The sequence below is a fragment of the Cricetulus griseus genome, chromosome 2 (genome assembly GCF_003668045.3).
Source record: "Cricetulus griseus strain 17A/GY chromosome 2, alternate assembly CriGri-PICRH-1.0, whole genome shotgun sequence".
Taxonomy (NCBI): Eukaryota; Metazoa; Chordata; class Mammalia; order Rodentia; family Cricetidae; genus Cricetulus; species Cricetulus griseus.
In genome coordinates this window covers 119,769,597-119,784,084 of record NC_048595.1, presented here as the reverse complement: position 1 = coordinate 119,784,084, position 14,488 = coordinate 119,769,597, and positions in this window count along the sequence as shown.

The window sequence follows — 14,488 nt, the reverse complement described above, 5'->3', positions numbered from 1 at the left end:
ACAACCTTACAGATTATAGACTAAAACACTGTTTTCATGCTTTTGTCAATTCCGAGAGGAAAAAAGGGAGGGTGACAGGGAGGGAAGGATGGGAAGAGAATGATGCCCAGTTTGGAGGAATTTGCTTGCTTGTTTTGTGTTATTGTAGTGGTTTGGTTTGGTTTGGTTTGGTTTGGTTTGGTTTGGTTTGGTTTGGTTTGGTTTGGTTTGGTTTGGTTTGGTTTGGTTTTTTAAGATAGGGTTTCTCTGTGTAGCCCTGGTTGTCCTGGAATTCACTCTGTAAACCAGACTAGCCTTGAACTCACAGAGATCCGGCTGCTTTGCCTCCTGTGCTAGTATTAAAGGCATGCCCTATCACTCCAGGCTTTCAGTTTTCTGATCTAAGTACGTGCACTAAACTAGGTTCTTTAATATGTTTTCCTTTACCCTACCTCTATAAAATCTCAATAAAATTGGGCCATGCTTTTTTTTAAATATATTCTATCTCAAAGATAGACTAATCTTTTCAGTTAATATAAGGGAGGATTCCAAAATTAAGAGTAAAACCTCCAAGGCAGAGGCTGGAGAGAGGGCTCAAGGGTTAAGAACACTGGATGCTTTTTCAGGGAACCCAGGTTCAATTCCCAGCATCCACATGACAGTTGTCAACCATGTGTAATTCCAATTCCAGGGCATCGGATGCTCTTTTCTGACCTCTGCAGGCAGTTGGCATGCATGCAAGTAAAATACCCAAACACATAAAAACAGTTAGTAAGAACTGTTTTAAAACCCTCTAGATTTAATGCAAGGTGAGCCCCTGTACCAAGAACTCTCCAGAGAGAGTCTAACACACTTGTTTTATACCATCCCACCAGTTGCTCCTGAAACTCTCCCTACTGCCCTATTAGGAGAAGGAAGGCAACATACACACTTTTTTTTTTTTTTTAGCTAGCATGTATTCATTGTACAGAAATCAGAGCACACCTTTTTTTTTTAATTAACAGCTGTCATGATTGACAAGGTTAGAAAAAAATGAAGACCCACCCAGTATGGCACACCCTGTAGCCTCAGTTTCAGCACAAAGCCTGCTGACTCTTAACCCTACAGATATCATGAAGGTAGAAGTGTGTGGGGATAAATGAAAAAGGCTCATCTAAACTTCTCTTTCATCCTCAGTGAAGGAACCATTTGGCTTAAGCAGCTTGCATTGACTTGCCTAAATACTGAATATTTGTTCCTCTATTTGTCATCAATCATAGTCCATTTTCATGACTTTTGGGATGTAAAATGAGGTGTGTTATGTCACACAGTAATGATAACTGGTCCCCACCACCACCTCCTCTCAGCCTTGCTGATCCTCAGAAACTGCACCTTAAGCTGTCTGCAAGCTTCCAAACCAGAAGGTAACACTAATTTCTCTCCAATGTAAAATTCACTTACTGGTACTTAAGATCCTATCTTATTGAAGGTCTCAACCTTTACTGTTAACCTGATGCCCACCTCGCTGTCCCTTGTCCCTTGAAACACTGCAATCATGCTCCACACAGCCTTTCTGATTCACTCTTAACACAACTCTTCCTTTACCCAGGAGTCAATATCATCTTCTATTTTCTCTTCCCTGACTAAAGCTTTCTAATGACTTCCACTACACTCAAAATAAAAGTCAGCAGCCTTGTTGTGACTTCCAGAGCCCTGACTTTCCTCCCCCTTTGACAACCTCGGGTGTCTAGGCACATCCCATCAAGTTTGTCCCCCAGCGTGTTGGGCTTTCCTCTTGGAAGTACCAGATTTATAGCTGCAAAAGACATTAGCCTTGTCCTTTTCATTAATGAATCTCCCCTGGAAACACAATGCCTGGTTCCTCTGGTCATTTGGTCCTCATCTTAAATGTCACTTCCCCATAAACAGCCCTTTGACAAAATGATTTACAAAGGCTCCCGGCCCCTTCTGCCACACTGTTGAACTTTTTGCCTGTATGTGTTTGCCCCCATATCTGTTGCCCTATTTATTTGTTCCTGTTTTCTTCTGTTACTAAATTGTAAAGTACATAAAAGGAGAGACCACCATGACTGCTAACACCTGAGGGGCACCTGACAGAAAGCAGACACTTGGATATTTCTTGAATGACTGTAAATGCAGCCTGGGGGTGGGGCTATAGCTTATTAGCGTTCCTTGTCAGTTAAGTAGTGAGCATGAATTCATAGGGTTATGACAACAATCAAAACTGTCAATGTATATAAAAGGCACAGAATACTTTCTCAAACTCAATTTGCTATTATTGCCTGTTAAATTAAGTAAATAAGTAAGTAATTTAAAGGTCAATCCAGGTATAATGGCACACACACCCAGCACGTGGGCAGTGGGGGCAAGAGAATTGGGAGACAAATCCAGTCGTCATGAGCTCAAAGTCAGTGTGCTACATGTGACCATGTCTCAAAGTCAAACATAAAAAAAAAAATTATTAAGGTCAGTATCTAGTAAGAAAAGTTCCAGAACTACTATATATTAATTCATTAGTACAGTGAAACTAAGACCCTATCTCAAAATAAACATCTGGGAATGTAGGTGAGTAGTGGAGTTTGTACCTAATCAATGATAACCCTAGGGTTCAGTACCCAGCCGTTTTCATCCCAGAAGAGCTCAAATTTTAGCAAGGGTGATAGGTTGATAAATATAATGTAAGTGTGCACAAAATTCGCTAAGAGCAATTACTGTCACAAGGAAAATGCAGAAACTCTTGACCAGAGAAGTAGAATCTGAGCTGGACCCTCCTTCTATACGGACATCACAAGTGACTAGTAGTCCATGCCAAGTCCCTCTGCAGCCTGGTTAGCCCCAATCATCACCCACACAATAACATTCTGATATGTCAAAAGCCACAAGAGATTGAGTAAAGATAAGGCTGTCCAGTCACCCCCTCACTTCACACTAAATTAGGTGTACGCATGTGCCATGGGTCCCAATGCAATCAAAATAAGCATGGTAGATGTCTGTGATACAACACATTAAAAACATCATTTTTCTCATTTTTTACTTTTTATTTCATTTTACATTTCAACAACAGTTCTCCCTCCCACCCCTTTACCTCTCTCATCCCCCCCCTCACCTCTCCCACAGTCCACCCCCAGTCTACTCCTCCTCACCAGTAAGTGTTCCCGTGAGGCGTCACCATAGGCACAATAGGTTGGGGCAGGGGCAGGTACTTCTCCCTTGCATTAAGACTGAACAAGGCATCCCACCCTGGGGAGTGGGCTCCAACAAGCTAGCTCATGTACCAGGTTTGTATGGTTGTCCTACTGCCAGGGGCCCCTCTGATAGTCAAGCTTCACAACTGTCTCCCACATATGGAGGGCCTAGTTCAGTCCCCCGGAAAAATTCCATCATTTTACTCTGGTAATAAATTGACATCTTCGCTAAGTTGAAAACTAATTACAATAGGAGCATATATATCATAGGAATAACTAGTTTTCCTTTGCATCCCCAAGAGACTTTGAATGTTTGACCTTTTTATATCCCAAGAATGTACTCTTTCACAGCACACAGGTAGTGAGTCTAGCTTTACTCTACAGTACCTTTCCTATCAAGCAGCCAAACAATCTCTGGGGCATCTGTGTGTCCATAACTCTAATGACAGCACAGCATCTGGCACTAACTGAACATCCAGTAAAAGTTTTGTGAAGGATTGAAAGAACAAATGAAGAAAAACCTTAGAGATGAGTGAAGACAAACATTTATAATATGTTCACTCATCTTAACGTTAAAAACAACATGGTACCTATATATGCTAAAGTATTGAACAGAAAATATTTCAAGTTAATAAAAGTACTATGGTGTGTAGCATCTGGACATATTTTTTTCTAGTTTGGTTTCTGGTACTATGAAAAAAAAACATAAGACCAAACACAACTTGGGTTGGAAAGGGTTTATTTGGCTTAAAGGTTATAGGCCATCCTGGAGGGAAGCCAGGACAGGAACTCAAGGCAGGATCCTAAAGGCAAGAACTGAAGCAGAGACCTGGGAGAGGAGGGTTCCTACATCAATAACCATCAAGAAAATGCTGCACAGTCATGCTCACAAGCCATTGAAATCAAGGCAATTCTTCAGTGGAGGTTTTCTTTTGCCAGGAGTTTTGAGTCCACAACCAAGGTTAGCCACAATAATACCAATTACAAAAATCAGTTATGTTGGCTCTCTGACTATGGGTAGATGACAAATCTATGAAAGGAAAAATGGTTAAAAAGTGTATATTTAATTGAGAAGAAAATTCTTACTCCTGCTGTTGCAGGTTGTGAACAACCATTCACCCATTAAGTAAGAAAAGTAAACTGTTTGATTTTGTTTTTTTCTGTTTCTGAAAGATGGTTCATAAGGATGAAATAACCAACAAAGCCACAGTTAAAGGGGGAAAAACTATGTTTTTGTAGTTTGTTATTATCTACCAATCAGAGAAGTTATGGGTCATTAGAAACTGGTGGCTTAAAGAAGCCATGTTGATTCAGGACGAGCCACTGGTCCCAGTCTGAGGAAGGTCTGGGAGACATGTCATAAAAGCCACCTCTATCTCCCCAGCCAGCCAGGAATAAGCTGAACAGAACAAAGCCTCAAATAAAAAATAAAAATAAAAAAATAAAGGCTGGACTTTTTATGCAAGGACAAAAGGAGGTTATTAGGCATACCAGGAAGGTTCTTTCACAGATGGTAATTACATATAAATTGGGGACATGTAATAACAAGGATCATTTTCCTCTTCATTTGCTTAAAATGTGATTTCTTTCGGTCATTATATAATTGCTGGTATTTTTGGTAACATTATTAGGAATAAATGGGCAACTGTTTCTGAAATTATCATGAAGATACAAATACTAAAACCTCTTTATTAGGACTAGTTGCTGAGTAGGTGGAAAGAGAAAATGGTCCCTTTCAACAATAGCAATCTCACCATTCTTCTATGCCCAAAGGGATCAATTTCTCATTCTGCTGTCCCCCCAAAAAAGTGATCCTTTCTATATTTTACTTATCTTTGTAAGCACTCCACCTTAAGCTGATTCTTCAAACTTTTTGTGCTCTATTACTCCTCATCTGTGAAATACACACACACACACACACACACACACACACACACACACACACACAAAACCTCCGCTAGGAACTGGAGCTACTGTTTAGCTCTCCTGGGCCAACATACTAGTGAAGGAAAAGAAAACAGAAAATGCACTCTTGTTCTTCCTCTCAATGCTGGTTTCAGGGCTTATGCATTAGAGGTTCTGTGTTTCTATAATGAAATACCTGAGGCAGTTAACTTACTAAAAAAAAATTCAGCACTGAGAAGATGGTTCAGAAGGGTAGAGAACTTGCTGAGCAAGCATGAAGAACTAAGTTTGGTCCCTAGCACCAAGCAGTAATTCAGGCATGGCCATGTGCACCTATAACCCCAGCTCTTCCCAGAGTGCAGACAAGATTTTTGGGGCTTGCTGGCCACACCCAAGCTCCAGGTTCTGTGAGAGGCCCGGTCCCAAGGGAGTAAGGATGATAGAGCAAGTTAGCTGACACCCTCCTCTGGTCTTCAGGTGCACACTCACAACACATGCATGAGCAAATACCACGAACACACTCACACACACATGCATGAGCAAATACCACGAACACACTCACACACACATGCATATATACCACACACATACACACACACACACACACACACACACACACACACACACACACACACACACACACGGCTTGATTCAGCTAATGGTTCTGGAGGATTTAATCATAGATCAAGTATTGCTTTGGTTCTCTGCTGACTATAGCTTAGCATAATGGCAATATGTTAATGTGACATAGAAAACTACTTAATCCTCATAAACCAGAAAGTGGAGAGAAGGGCTGGAAAGGCCCCCACAATTCCCTTCTGTGGAGCATTCCCAATGGCCTAGAGGCCTTCCATAAGGTCCCACCTCCTAAATGCACCTCCCAGTAGTGCCACCCTAAAGACCAAGCCTTTAAAACTGAAACCTTTGAGGAATGGTGATATATTGTTTATGATCTAATAAAGTCACTGGAGATCAGTTTGCACAGCCAGCCACATTAGCTAGCTATAGATATTATGTAGTGGTGGCACACACCTTTAATCCCACAACTCAGAGGTAGGCGGATCTTTGATACTTCAAGGTCACACTGACTGCACAAAATTGATCCAGTCCTAAAGGGAAATAGCTCACACAAAGATGGTCTCAGCACTTGGGACCACATGCCTTTAGTACCAGCATTAGGGAGGTATATAAGACAGGAGCAAGGTCTCAGAGCTGGCATTCAGTCTCAGGATTAGTCTCTAGCCACTCTGAGGACAACATAGCAGTTTGAGTGAATCTGAGGAGCAATGAAGTCGGGAGCAGTTTGAGGATTGCCCCTTTGGTCTGAGCTGAGGCAGAGGTAAGAGCTAGAGGCTGGCTACTTTGCGCCTCTGATCTTCAACTGAAGCTTGAACCCCAGTATCTGCCTCTGGGTCTTTTAATTGTTGTGTTACAAGGGAGCATGTCATTCCCAACAAATGCATAAAGCAGGTAACTTGTTTGCCCCCATCTTTCAAGGTTTTCTTTCTCTGCCTTCTGCTTCCTCATCTTAATTCCTGGAGATTTTCACATAAAAGCCAAAAGCACAATCAGAGTAAGCACGTTATCTTTTCAGGTTGCAACCAGTTCTAGCTTACAAATAAACCATCCCATGTTCATTTTCAAAAACATACTTCATGGACACAGCTGGCAGCAACCAGTCAACAAAATAAGTGCATTGTTGCTAATATAATAATGTTTGATTTTTCTCCTCTCTGCTCTTGGTATCTTGGTAATATCATTCTGTGACCTGGCTGCAGTTTTAAGCCCCTCAGGGGAGATATAGCATGTTGGGCATCATCAGATACCACAGTTGAAGAAGAGCAGAGTATGCCTAGGTGTTCACTTTTCAGCAACTCTCAGCTCAGATCACAGAGACATCAAAATGCTGCCCTGCATACAACATTGCTTTTCAACACTTTGGAGTAGATGGGAAAAGAAAGCTTCCACAAAAACCCTGGTACCAGGCCATTCCTCAAAGCAGAGCTATAATGAGAGCAGCTAAGTTCTGACAGAGCCAGAACATTGACCAGAACCGACTCTGGGGGGAGGAAGAGTAAAGTGGATGACGGCAATAATACAGACACTTGCATACAAAAGAGAGTCAAAAAATAACAAATGAGTAAAGAAAAGTAGAACTAGGAAACTACTATTTTTGCACTCAAATAAAAGAATGGATCTAAGTAAATTTCATCAAGAAATGTCAAGAAACATTAAGTAAAAAGATGCTTTCACAATGGGAAGATGGCTCATGGGGTGAAGTCCTTGCTGTGTAGGCGGGAGGACCTGAGTTTGAATCCCTGTAAGCCACATGAAGCCTTCGTGGCAGATATCTGTAATCCAGAAATGTCTCAGTGAGATGAACACAGGAGAATCTCTGAAAGTTCTCAGACTAGATAGTCTCGGACACTCATACTCAGCAGCAAGAGATCCTACTCGGACAAGGTGAAGGATGAGGACCAACACTTCAGGTTGTCCTCTAACCTCAACAAATATGCCAACACATACACACACACACACACACACACACACACACACACACACACACACACTATAAAAATGTAGCTCTCAGTGGTCAAATCTAACATGTTTGAGAACTTGAGTTTCATTACCTAACACTACAGAGAAGCAAGAGAGAGAAAGACAGCTTCCCTTGAATTTAAGAGCTAATTATTTCTAAAACCTCCCAGGATGAAGGAAGCACAGGAACTTCATAGCCCTAACTATATTTTCTTGTTTCCCCAAATGAAATGCTAATCTAAACAGTCCTCTAGTTGTTAACTACCATTTATAGAAGAACGTGTTGAAAAAAAAAAAAAACCTTAAAAAAATGCTATGTGTAGACTTCATTTAAATACCAAATTCAGCTATAAAAAGAAGGAGTCAAGATAAACAATTCATTATGGGCTGGGGATTAGATGGCATCAGGGAATATTTGTCAGTTCAGTCAGTTAGAAAGCATCGTTGGGTGCTTGAACTTTAAAATATTTACACAGAAATAAATGAAACCAGATTAGTAAGACATCAAGGAAGAAGTCTTTTTAACCTTTTTTTTTCTCTAATTTGTGATATCTGGGGAAATTCGCATTAAATTTTTGGTTGCTTGACTGTCTTGTTTTGCTATTGATGGTTTGTTTTGGTTTGGTGTGCTTTGCTTTTTGTTTCATAAAGGTTACCGGATATTCTTGACAACTTAATTAAGTAGGCACATCCTTCCTTACCAGACTTTTTTTAAAGGCCTGATTTAATTCAAACGGTCCAGCTAATTAAGGGAGACAGTGCTTTATATAAACCACAGAGAAGGTGAGTCAGCAGCTCAGGGAGATGCTTAGGGGCTGTCACCAAGCAAGTGGGGAGCTCTGTGAGAAAACACAGGATCCGAACAACTGGCTTGACAAAGACAATGTGGCAAAGTTCCTCACCCCAAGCACAGACCTACTGGCTGCTTTCCCGCTGCTTGCTGCCAGCTGGCTCCAAGAGACTGAGAGCCTGTACACCCCTCCCCATGTCGCTGAGCCAGCTGCCCTCCTCCTCGATCCTCCACACGGAGGGGGAGGGGCTGCTGATGGACAATCCTACCCAGCCAGCAGCCTGAAGACTCTCTCCCTGGTGGCTCCAGGGCTCTCTACCCAGCAGAAAACAACCTCACTGGGCTGGGCAGTTTTATCAAGTTATTTCATTTTGGCAAGAAAATACAAAATTAATCTGTGGCCTGTGTATCAGATGCTGTTATGTAATTGTGGTTGATGGTGTACTATGCATGCTAAAATACCAAGGGTTAAACTTGTTATAAGAACAATAGTGTACTTTGAAATTTGTTAGCAATTACTAAGTAAAAGCAGTAAAACTCGACCTGCTACAGGAAAACCAAAAGGTAGCAAGCACAATAAGAAGTGTATATGCCTTGCACATACGGTGTCAATGTTTTGTATTTAATTTTCCAGTCTTCATTTATAACACTCTTTCTGAGGGGGAGTTGCACGTTTGTTTGCATATTCCCCAAAAAGTACACATTCTCATGCATGAGTATTTGTGTGACAGCCTTAGTGTCTTCGACAATAGCTCTTAAAGATGAGGTCTCTCACTGAACTGATTTTACCAGTTCAATTAAGCTTACTAGACAAGGAGTCCAGGGATCCACCTGTTTCTGCCTCCCCAGTGCTGGGATTACAGGTGTGGACCACTACATCTGGCTTTTGTCATCAGTGTCTGTGATCTAAACTGGGGTCCCCATGCTGGCACAGCACATACTTTATCCACTGAGCCATCTTTTATTAGCCCACTGGACAACCTTCTTTAGCCAGATTTCCTCATCTAAAGCTTTCATCACTTCCCACTGTCGTACTGGAGTTAACATCACTTCACACTACACTATAATGTTAGTGTTTTACATAATCCTAGATGGCTTTTAATACTAAAGCTGCTTTAGTGTCCATTTGCTTTGTTCATTTTGCTTACTTCCTTAAGATTTCTGCCCACACTCTCCACGGGCAGTACCTTGCTACACTGCCTCTCCTGAGTAAGGCTCCTTACTCCCTCTCATGTTCTACACTGCAGTCACAGGCACTACCAATTTCGCCTCCTAAAGAGAAGACTCTACTCTCACCTAAACATTCTGATGCCCACTATCTTCTTGCAGCTGTCTCCAGAACTGCAGAATGCAGCTGCCTCCCAATTCCTCTCCCTACCTCCAAAACCATCCTTTTGCTGCAGGAAGCTGCCCATGCCAGGTTAAACCTTCCAGAAGCCTCTTCCTTTATGGACTTACACATAATTATTCATATTCTCAAAAATAATTCACCAAGATGCTTTTAAACTCTTTCCAAAAATTCATTTGATTTATCGTCACAAGAGGCCTCTATACAAGGTCATTTTTCTGTCTATTTTGCAGATGAGTAAATGGAAGCATAAAAATTTTAAGTTATTTTGCCAGGTTCTTCCAACTTGGAAAATACACAGCTAGGACACAGACTTGCCTCTGTCCTAATCTAAAACACACACCAACACACTTCCTCAAAGTAGGACACTCATCTGTGAACAATACTTGCCTGCCTATCTGTTGCTGCTTGCAAAAGGCACTGCTATGTTTGCACTTCCTAAAGTTCATTCATATTGATTCCCCACTCATGTGATTCTGTCTCTTAGAAATATCCTTCCATGTCCCTTCATCTTTGACCTAGGCAACTTGTCCATCTTTTAAGACTCAGAAGACCCATCTTCTAAGATGGATCATAAGGGCAGAGCTCAACCTTGATTGTCTTTCATATTTCCTCTTCACCTTATTTGACAAGGGATCTCTCACTAAACCTTGAGCTCAAGGTAGTTTTTTTGCACATACATACATTCAGGAAACCCCCAACTCCAACCCCCCCTACCCTGTGTCCACAGCAGGTGGTCTTTTATATTCAGTTACTTTATGTTGTCAAATACATGTATTGGGCATAAACTGTCATTTACTTATAAAATGCCTTCAGGTCTAGCATTCTCCAGGGGAATTAGGAGAAATGAGGGAGACTTAAAACTGTTGTTGAAAGATGAATACTGTTCAGAAAGCAAAGTCATCAATCATCCCATTATTTGAAGAAATGTGTAAGTTAGGACCATGGTTAGCAATAAGTGGCCAAGCTAAGGGCTTGGTCCCGCTCCTCTTCATCCTGACTCTATCAGATTGACCCTTCCTTATTCTAAGATCAAGGTGTCAGATTTAAATTTTATTCCAGGGATGTCCAAAGAGAAACTTCTCATGGTGTCCCTTGGGTCACCTCCTGCAATAGAAAATCATGCAAAGTGGTGTATATAAATTAAAAACCTAGAGACTGTTATGTCATAAGATACATTAATAATGACCAAACTGTAAGAAACATGTGCAGCCTCGTGTAACATATTCAATTGCTTTCCTAAGGTCGTGGAGGTCTTCCTACAGAATGCATGTCATTCTGTTTACATCAAACACAGAAAACTCATTTACAAGTGAATGTCATTTTCATCTTTGTTCCATGGCCAAGTACATCTCATTTGCATTCGTTTGTTTCCCTACTGGAGTGCTATTCTACAGCTGGTGGGGGTTGTGCTTGGTACCTGCTACTTACCACACACCCATACTGTAGTCATTCAGTTACAGGCCTGCACAATAATTCCAGTGGCATTTTTACATGTTAAGTTCCAATGGTTACATCAGAGGAAAATAGCTCAATAATAGTATTCACTGGGGGAGAGGAAGCTTGAAATGTTTAAATGCATGTGCATGCAAACAACATTTCTTCTCCAGGTTAGCCTAGCTTGAAATCCCCATGATGGCCAGATGTGGTGGCATAACCCTGTAATCCCACAACATGAGAGGCAGAGTCATGGGGATTAAGGCTATCCTCAGCTACAAATCGAGTTTGAGGCCAACATGGGCTATAGAAACCATGCCTCAAAAACAAACAAACGAAAGTATTGTCTGACCTAGAAAGGTACAGTTCTATAATCAAGGAGTCTCACAGTTTCTTGGCAAATCCTAAAAAGAAAAGAAAACAAAAATGGAGTGGAGGTTTTACTGCCTACTGGTGTCACACTGTTGTATAGTTAAGACTGAAAATCTGTATCTTCCAAGTATAGAGAGCATGGCAGAGTTAAACAGCTATCCCAGCATCCTTCTGTGAGGGCTTCATCCACTCTGACACTCCTCTGATTCATTGTTCTCAGTGGGTTTTCCCACTGTCCTGGTGGCAATAATACCTTCTAAAACACACCTGCAGCCTTTCTACAAAATTACTTAGCATTAATTATCCATTGAAACATTCAAACAAGCTGAATGTCCGTCAATAGGAGAACTAGCTAGATAATCTTTGTACACCTACACAATGGGGTGCTGTACAAGAACAAAAGAAAGAGAGGAATGAGGAAGTTCTCTTTATAACAAGGAGGAGGAGACGAGTATAACACTGTTGGTTATTTGTACTTCAAAATCAAAGACTAGGACTGGTAACATGGTTGGGTGGATAAAAGCACTTACCACACAAACATGACAACCTGAGGTTGATCCCTAGGACCTACTGTGGAAGGAAAGAGTCAACCACTGGAATCTGTTCTCTAACCTCCATATGCATTCAAGAACATGCGGACACTCACATGCACCATACATATGCAATAATAGTAACAATAATAACAATAAATAAAACAAAAGGAAAACTGGAATACATAAGAAATAATAAGGACCAGAGTGATGGCTCAGTCATAGTGTAATTGGTACGCAGGCAAGATGGCTAAGTAAGTAAAGGTGCCTCCCAGTAAATCCTGATGACCTGAGTTCAAGACCCAGTGTCAGAAGGAGAACTGATTCCTTCAAGTTGTCTTCTGACTTACACATATATGCCATGACATACAAGTACCTACACACACACACACACACACACACACACACACACACACAAATAAATAAATAAATAAATAAATAAATAAATAGATAAATAGATAAATAGATAAATACTAATAAAGTGTTGGGTCTGAAGAGATGGCTCAGTGGTTAAGAACATTGGCTGCTCTCTCAGAGGACCTGGGTTCGTTTCCCAGAACCCACACAGTGGCTGACAACTATATGCAACTCCACTTCCAGTGGATCTAACACCCTCTTCTGACTTCTTCCAACATATACAATGATATACATACACGTGCAGACAAAATGTTCATACAAATAATAAGCCTTTTAAAATAATAATGATAAAGTGTTGCTGTGGCTTGGCACTGAGGTGCCTCTTCCCTGCCACCAGAAGAACTGATATGACCCCCACTCCTGCGGCCAAGAAGCTGATGCTATGGCCAAAGATGACTGCTACACAGCAGCCAGGGGCAACACTACCACCTTAGGCAACTTGGCCAAGACTAGCTTTGATGCTGGCTTCAAGACCTACAGCTACCAGACCCTCAATCTCTAGGAGACTGTTCACCAAGCCTCTACCAGGAATTCGCTAACTATCTTGTGAAAACTCACACCAGAGTCTCCATTCAGAGGACCCAGGCTCCAGTTGTGGCTACCATATTGGATTTTTTTATATCACAAAAGCAAAGTGAATTAAGTCTGCTAAAGAATGAAAGAAAATGCTTCCCACACAAGCATAAGGACCTGACTTCCATCTCCCAGAACCCATGTAAACCTGTGGGTACAGAGCCCATGCCTGAAACCCCAGCACCAGGAAGGCAGAGACAAAAGGATGCTTGGGGTTCCCTAGACATGCAGCCAAGCTCAGCCGGGAGCTCCAGGATCAGTGAGACACCTTGTTGCCAAAAATAAGATGGAAAGCATTTAAGGAAGAAACATGACCTCAAATTCTGGCTTCACCCATGCACACACACACACACACACACACACACACACACACACACACACACACACACGCATGTACATATACACACAAGTGATAATAAGTTGTTTTCAAAATGAATATCCACACAGTGTTGATTCTGAAACTCACAGAATCTAGGGTTCCACTTTAAAAGTGAACACAGCATAAAATGTACAAATCCTCTAAAATCTCTTGACAGCAAGATTCCTAATACGTGCAATTAGCAGCATGTGGTAACCCATAGGATGACAGAAAGAACAAAAAGAAATTAGGTGGAATTAAGACTTCTAAGCTTATGCTTATTTATAGCTTGACCTTTAAAAATCAGTCAGTACCAAATTAAAACACAAAATTAACTTTTACATAAATCCTTGTGCTGGAGAGATGACTCAATGGCCAAGGGCCATTGCTACTCCTTTTAGAGGGCCTAGGTTCAGCCCTCTAATACTGGTTCCACTGTCAGAGGCCCCATAGACTTCCCAGACGTCCTAACTGACACCCGTACTCGGAAGGCCTGGTTCAGTCCCATGCTGGTTCTTCAGCTGTCAGTCTGTGAGCTCCCACTTGCTCAGGTCAGCTGTTTCTGTGGTTGACCCTGAATTTAACTCTGCTGTGAAGTCTGGGAACTCACTCATCTTTCAGCATTAATACTTCATCACCGTTCCTCCCAACTTGCTAAATCTAGGCAAACGGAATTTCTGGTCACCTCCTTTATCAGACAGTAATGTTTTATGGCATCATATTCTTATAATACTTCTAATTAACATAAAAAGAAATTAGTTTCATTGTGACACCTTCAGCATATACATCAGTATACTTTGCTCTGATTCAGCTCCCTCTTGCTCTGTCCTCCATGCCCCCAACTCTGTGCTCACCGCCCTCTTCCCCAACAATCACTCCCCATGCTTTCTCATCATGAGCACTCAGTCACTCTCTTCCCTCCCTATCCTCTACCATGGCTGCCTTTCTATTTTCATGACCTTCACACACGCATGGGTGTCCATATAAACATACAAACTTGAATCTATCTGTGTTCCATATATGAGAGAAAACATGTCTTTGTGTCTAGCTTATTTC